We start from the raw sequence: 8,060 nt of genomic DNA on the forward strand, positions 1-8,060 counted from the left end.
GTCCTGACCCCCTCCAGGCCTCTTGACTTCCTACTATATATGGAATATACATGTTACTTCCTCCTATGATCCCTTAAACCCCTGCTTTGCTGTTCAATAAACGGATCATTCCTAAACACAGTCTCTGGGTCATTTTATGTCATGTCACTAGCAACGGACACAGAGAATCCCGTAAGGCCCTACCCCGGCTGCCTCGATTCACATTTTCCTAAGCACCCACTCCTGGTGCGCAACAGGGTGGACATGCCAGGAAATCTGTGCCTGAGAGAGGCCTCCCCACAAAATCCTGGCATTATGGTATAATAATCCTAATTATGTCTCTAGATCCAGCCACAGCCAGCAGAGGAAGGCTGGTATTGCTATCATATGTACCATCCTTCTCTCTCGCTCTCTGTCTCTCTAAATTTTACATATATTACTATTTATTTATTTACTAATGAACAGGTACAAATTGAGAGGGGAATAGAGAGACACCTGCAGCTCTGCTCCACCACTCATGAAGCTTCCCACTGTAGGCAGGGACCAGGGACTTGAACCTGGCTCCTTGCACACTGTAATGTGTGTACTCAAACAAGTGTGCCTGGCTCCCTGAGGCCTTCTACATGTAGTTACAAGTCACTTCATTCCATAATGACTAAGGAAGACTAAATGGACATCCTTGTCTTTTCTTATTTTGCAAACAGATATGGAAGAAATATCTCATCAAGCATTACGTGGTATGTCTAACCTTTTTTAAAGAATATTTTTACCCCCTTTAAAATCTCAGTGCAGTAGTGTATGCAAATGAGCACACAAGACCCAGGTTCAAGACCCATCTCTACCTGTGAGGTGGAAGCTTCCCTAGCAGTGAGCCAGTGGTGCATGTGTGAGTCAATGTGTGTCTCACTCTGTCTCCCCCTTCTCTCAATTTCCGTATCTATCCAGTAAGTTTATAAATACAAAATACTATCTATCCATTCAACAATATTCTGTAGTTTTTTTTCCTAGATGAATTTTTTTTCTCTTAAGTCTTTTGAATTAAATATTTTTAAAGCAGCCCATTGTCAGGCATTAAGCCAGCCCTCCTGCTCCATCCTGCATTGCTGACAGTATGGCCTATTTACATAATGATTGTTTTGCCTAAAATATCCCCACCCATCCCATTGATGTATCTTCTTTTACCTCCAGACCTGCCCTGCATGCAGGGTAACATCAATCCCAAAAGTGTGGTTGAGATCTTGATGGGGAGAGCATTAAATTTGTATATGGCTCTGGGTAGTATATTCATTTTGATGATGCTAATTCTTCCAACCCATGAACATGAGATATCTTTCCACATCTTTGTGTCTTTTTCATTATCCTTGAGTAGTGACTCATAATTTTCAGTATACAAGTCTTTTACTTCTTTGGTTAAGTGTATTCCTAGATATTTTTTGTTTTTATTGCTATAGTAAAAGGAGTTGACTTCTGGATTTCAACTTCTTCTAACTTAGTGTTTGCGAAGAGGAATGCCACTGACATTTGAATGTTAATTTGGTAGCCTGACACCTTACTGTATTGCCTGATGACTTCTGAAAGCTTCTTTTTGGATTCCCTAGGTTTTACTTTTTTAAAAAATATTTTTGTTAATATTTATTTATTCCCCTTTGTAGCCCTTGTTGTTTTATTGTTGTAGTTATTATTGTTGTTGTTATTGATGATATTGTTGTTGGATAGGACAGAGAGAAATGGAGAGAGGAGAGGAAGACAAAAGGGGGGGAGAAAGATAGACACCTTCAGACCTGCTTCACCACCTGTGAAGAGTCTCCCCTGCAGGTGTAGAGCCACAGGCTTGAATCAGGATATGTATGCCAGTCCTTGTGCTTTGCGCCATGTGAGCTTAACCCGCTTCACTAGTGCCCATCTCTCTGGTTAGATTTTTCTATGTAGACTCTCATGTCCTATGCAAATAGGGAGAGTTTGACTGCTTCTCTTCCAATATGTGTTGTTTTAACCGGGCTAGCTTCACGGGTGGGTAACAGAGACGACCAGAGACACACGGCTGAGCTGAGAACGCAGTTTAATCTTTTTCACGAGTGGGCAAACATGTGCTCCCTTGTCTTTCTCCTCCAGTGGCAGAGAGAGACTCTTAAACTAATCACCACACAGATCTGTCCTGCATTCTTCTCCTCTGGAGGCTGAGGCAGGAACTCAGGAAATATGTAGGGTTGGGGGCAGGGAGAAGGGGAGGTGAGAAACTAGCAGGGGCTAAACCACAATCTTCCCGAGGCAGGGTAGGGGAGACCAAAACCAATGAGAAGCATACAACAAATATGTATGCCTTTAATTCTTTGTTCCTGCCTGATTGCCATGACAAGAACTTCCAACACTATGTTGAATAGCACTGGTGATAGTGGGCAGATTCCATTGCACTTGATGATGACAGGACTTGGGACCTGGTGGTGTCTCATCTAGAAGAGTACACTATCTGCCATTTGCAAAGACCTGTGTTCAAGGTCCTCACGCGCAATGGAGATATTTGACAAGTAGTAGAACAGTTTTTCAGGTGCCTCTCCTGCTCTCTGTTTCCCTCTAGTTCATACATTCTATCAAAGAAAGGACTGCCCGAAATAGTGGAGCATCAGGACACCAAGCCCCACATAATATAGTAGTAAATATGGAAGGAATGAAGGGAGGGAAGGAAAGAGGGAGCAAGGGAGGAAGACAGAGAGAGAGAGACTAGCTTTGTGGAGGAAGGAACTACCTCCATTTGGGGGAGTCTTCCCCACAGCAGTTTCTTTCACTGTTCTCCTAACCTGCTCCCTGACCCAAATGCTCAGCCTCAGGCCAAGAGCAACTAAATACTCTCTTTCCCCAGGAAATGAAAATGAGAGATATATTCATCCCAGAGTGAGCTGCAGAAGAATGGCAGGTATGAGTATAGGGAAGGCTTTCCGTGATGGCCTGGCCCCTGCTTCCAGTTTGGGACCCCACACTCCTCACCCTGGGTCCTGGGCCCCCAACAGACTGTTGATAAAACTACACTGGGAGGGGTTCCTGCTTCAGACTGGCCCCTTCTTCCTCTACTAACACCACTGATCACAAAGCCAAAGGACATGATGCTGATTGACAACTGTTCCTGGCCACCAAGGCTGTCCTGACGCTAAGCATGGTGGCGATGAAGGGCTGCGCGGAGACCCCAGTTGGCTGGCTGAGATGTGCTGAAGCACTAGCTGTGCTGCCCGAACCTTCCCCACTGGAGTCTCCCTGCAAATCCACCAAAACTCACTCTTGTTTGAGTTGCAGCAGTTCTAGTTGCTCTAAGACTTCCTGGTTTTGTTGCTTTTTCTTGGCCAGTTCACAATTGGCATCTCTTTGTTTTAGCAAACTCAGAATAGTCCTCTTGTTTTTGCAGAGATGACAGCAGCATTGGTGATTGGTCTTCAAAGATGTATGAATTCCAAGATGAAAGAGGGGCAGTTCATTTCTTTGAGCTGAGCAAGAAAACAACTGATGGGCTAGTAAAATAGCTGGCTTATACAGTGGCTGCTTTGTCATTGGAGAATTGGGTTTCAGGCCCGGCCCCTCCACACTGAAGGAAGCCTCAATGCTCTGGTTGCATTCTCTATCTATCTAAAAGAAAAAATAATAATGTTTAAATGTGCGAATGAAGCAGCCACATGTTGAACTCACGTGCTCAAATGAGACTCTGAGCAAAACTTACCAGAATCAACAGTTCTTTTTGTTTCATCCCTATGGTGTGTGTGTGTGGGGTGTGTGTGTGTGTGTGTGTGTGTGTGTGTGTGGTGTGTGTAATCAAACCCCAGGGCCACAGGCATGCAACCACAGAGTCTTCCACTAAGCTCTACCCCTGGCCCAAAGTCCTGCATGTTGAACAAAGGCAATACTCTGGACTATCTATTATGTCCAGAATTCTCAGTTTAACTAGATAATGGTTTGAAAATAGGATGATTTAGGCAAATAAAAAAAGAAGCCATAGTGACGAAAAACATGAAAATGATGGTCAGACATGTTCACTACCATCTGAAAAGAGGTTTCTTGAACCTTCTGCACCTATAGCTCACCTGAGCGTCTTAGTCAGGTGGAGACCTCAGTTCTGGGGGTGTGGGAAGGGGCCCAAGATTCTATGGAATGAGCTCCCACCCAGAGAGGAAGTATCACTCTTGTAAAGCCCACTGACATCCCTTCAATCTGCCCTCCAGAGGGTGGGTTCAAACATTCCCAGACAGGGTTATATGCAAGAGTGAGGCAGAAACAACTCTTACAGAAAAAGTGGCATTTCTGGTTCCTATGTGCCTTCATAGCATCTGTGACTCCAAGGTTATTAGCTGCATTCTTCATGAACTGTTTTTTTTTTTTCTGATTGTAGGCCAACATTACAGGGAAAAATAATATAAATAAAAAATTAATAAGTAAATAAAACACATGCTGGAAATGTAGTTCTTTTTGTGGACTACTAATATTTCTCTCTACAAAGGCTATGTTTCATAGGAGTCCAAATTATGGGCTTTTCTGTTGTTGTTTTTTTCCTAGCTGAGAAGAGTTTTTTCAGTCAAGGCCTTTCTTTTTCAAACCTAAGGTCTGGCTCAAGCAAGCCAAGCAGAACGGCACCTGAAAATGTGTGACTGTCTATGTTCTTCCCTGCACTCATGCAACAGAGTAGAGTAAACCCTCCTTCATGCTCCAAACCCCTCCCCAGTGCATTTATATAAACTGTGAGGAGATCAGAAAGTAGCATCAGCTCCAAAATGTAGTGCACCAAACATGCCTTTAGTATGTTCCTGGAAACAAGGTCATGACTCAAACTTCATTCTTACATGAAATGCCTGATTTGGCACACTGCCAGGCAGACATGCACAGGATATCTGCAGTGACCTTGTCTTGTCTGCTGCCCCCACTGCACCACCTCTCAATCAAAGCATAACACTACCTGGTTCTTGAACACAGCGTCCTTGTCTTCATTATCTGGTATCTCCATAGAATCTCTTGGTCTCTGGATCCTTTTTTTTATGTTTTAGCAGTACAGCAGGCTGTTGGCCTTGGCACGATGCATGCACCCATAGCACAGCTCCTACAATGACACCAAGGGTCTTTCTTACCTTCAGAATTCTTCCTGTGCTCTCCCAAGACTGGATTACTCCAGGACTGTGTTTGATAAAAAGATGTATGAACAACGATCAGCACAGTGTGTTTGATAGGCTGAGACTTCCGGTTGCAGGAGTGGTCACAATTCTGATTGAAGTGCAGGGTCTACATCAACTCAGAACCCTTGTTCGCCCAGCCCTATTTGTGTTGAGTGGCAGACACCCCATCATTTGCTTGTCTGGGGAGACCAGTACCTGTCCTGCTTTCTCATGATCCCTACAAGTTGTAGTCTCAGAGGTCTGAAGTTCTGTTTTGGTGTTCTTTGATGAACTATGTGGATGTAGTATGCTATAAGAAAATAACAACTACACAATTACACATCTAGAGTAATGATCATCTTAGAGGCAAATACAGCCAATGGAAGTTGTCTCAGTGGTTCTTTTCTGGGATCTGCATTGCAGAGGTTAGGGATCTATGTGTCTGATAAGCCTGGACTTCAATCCCAGCATGCTTGCTTACAACTTGACTTTTGAGCATTATGGACAGCACTGTCTCAGGCATAGAAAATGCAGTCAGTACACACACACACACACACACACACACACACACACACACTGCCTGTGTAATTAACATTTAAAGCAAAGTTACTAAACAATGTAAATGAAATTTCTAGTGTATTTGGAACTGCTGATGACCATGCAGCCCTAGCTTTCTGCTGAGAGACTGTGAGCCCTGGATATCTCTGCTGTCCTCACTACAGAGCACAAACGCTGGGACACTATGTGAAGGCATGAATGGAAATATCTAATATTCCTGAATCAAGATACAACTCAAAGTACATTTAGTAAAGTGTGCGCCGCCCCCAAAGACCAGCATGTTACCTTTTGGTTCTTGTTTTTGTAAAGACAGACTTATTAAGCTCCAATGTGATAAGTAATGCTATGGGTGCAATATTTCCAGAGGCTGGGATGGGTTTTTAACCTGGAGGTCTAGGTAGAAAGTTGACTGCAGAATTAAGAGAGAGAGTTGGTTTACTTTCAATCGTTTCCTTTGAGGCTTTAGAGGCCATATAGATATACTGAAGAGAGAAAAATAAGATAGGAACGTATAACACATTCTTACTCTACACCAACAGTGCTAAGTGCTTAATATAATGCAAAATGGACCAGAGAAATAGCATAAGTGGTTAGGCAAAATTCTTTTTTGTGTCTGATGCTTTGAGGTGTCAGGTTTAGTCTTTGGCATAGAGGGGGAAAGATAGCGAGAGAGGGAGAGAGAGAGAGAAATAGGGGGGATAGGAGAGAATGAAAGAAGATTGCATAAATAGCAACTTAAGATAACAAAGAAAATCTCTAAATCGAAGGACCAGTCCTCAAAAGGTTGTCTGACAACTTCTAGGTATCTCTAGCACTTAAAAAAAAAAAACAAAATTGGATTTCTCCATATAGTTTAAACAAAGTCACATGAGCCACAGACATGAGGACCCTACTATTTTCTATTAAGCCGCATAGCTCAGTTTAAAACTACAACTCAGGATATATATATAATGGAACAGAGTACATTCAGCTCACTTGATGCATTACTTTTACCTACCTAGGCCATCCTCCTTACCCAGCAGACACCTGAACTTTGACTCTTTTAAGTAGTAGAGAGTCAGCAAAGAGTCTTAGTTGAGAATCTCAGGGATTAGAGTTAAGGTGAGATAGAAAATTCTAGAAACCTCCTAGCTGGCTTGTTCATTAAGTCTATTTCATTCTGTACTTCATGGATATATTCCATTGCTTCCTGTTGCTTTTTTATCAAGCTGCTTTCTGGGGAGTGACGATTTTGAAGGTAGAACAGAAATATAACAAACTCTGCCAGCCATTTTTTCAGAAGAGATCGGAATTGATGGTCAATATCCCAAATTTAGGATTAACATTTGTCAACCACCCACAAGTGTCTACACTGCTTGGAGAAGAGGATGAAGAGGCACTGCATTACTTGACAAGAGTTGAAGTGACAGAATTTGAAGATAGTAAATCAGGTAACAGAATAGACTTTTATTTTGTTGAAAACCCTTACTTTGAAAATAAAGTTCTCTCCAAAGAATTTTATCTGAATGAGAGTGGTGATCCTTCTTTTGAAGGATCCACTGAAATCAAATGGAAATCTGGAAAGGATTTGATCAAATGTTCAAGTCAAACACAAAATCAAACCAACAGAAAGAGACAGCATGAGGAACCAGAGAGCTTCTTCACCTGGTTTACTGACCATTTTGGTGCAGTCGCAGGTGAGTTAGGAGAGGTCATTAAAGATGGTATCTGGCCAAATACACTACAGTACTACTTGGTTCCTGATATGGATGATGAATAAGGTGAGGGGGAAGATGATGATGATGAAGAAGAAGAAGGATTAGAAGATATGAAGAAGTTGGGGCCTGGTGGTGATGCACATGGTTGAACTCACATGTTACAATGTGCAAGGACGTGGGTTCAAGCCCCCAGTCCCCACCTGCAGGGGGGAAAGCTTCTCAAGTGGTGAAATAGTACTGCAGCTGTCTCTCTGTCTCTCACCCTCTCTATCCCTCCCTTCCCTCTTGATTTCTGACTGTCTCTATCCAATCAATAAATAGATAATATTTTTTTTAAAAAAGAAGATATGAAGGAGATGAGGATGAAGGAGAAGAAGATGGTGATTAGGGGGAGGAAAGAGAGGAAGATGAAGGATATGACTAATGAAACACTGATGAATTCCAGCCTTTTTAAATTTTCTCCTGTCCCTAGGAGCAAGTTGCAGTCTTTTTTTCCCACATTTTCCCTGCCCCTGTGTGCAGTCACCCTGTCTTTGAGGTCTCCTCTCTCCTTTATACAATGGCTATCAACTTATTTTTTTGGGGGGATACCTTGAGAAGAATAAGTTGAATAGATTATCCTTTTCTCTTCCAAACTAATATATTTTTTCATTTAAAACCTTTTTAAGAAAACCTGTATCTTTCTGCAGTTAGCAGAAAGACA

General features: G+C 42.4%; 1 pseudogene; it reads left to right on the forward strand.

The window, feature by feature from the left end:
• The first annotated feature begins 6,828 nt into the window (after window positions 1–6,828).
• LOC132533780 (protein SET-like) lies at window positions 6,829–7,781 on the forward strand (annotated as a pseudogene).
• Window positions 7,782–8,060: the final 279 nt, after the last annotated feature.

This window comes from Erinaceus europaeus, chromosome 17 (assembly GCF_950295315.1).
Source record: "Erinaceus europaeus chromosome 17, mEriEur2.1, whole genome shotgun sequence".
Lineage (NCBI taxonomy): Eukaryota > Metazoa > Chordata > Mammalia > Eulipotyphla > Erinaceidae > Erinaceus > Erinaceus europaeus.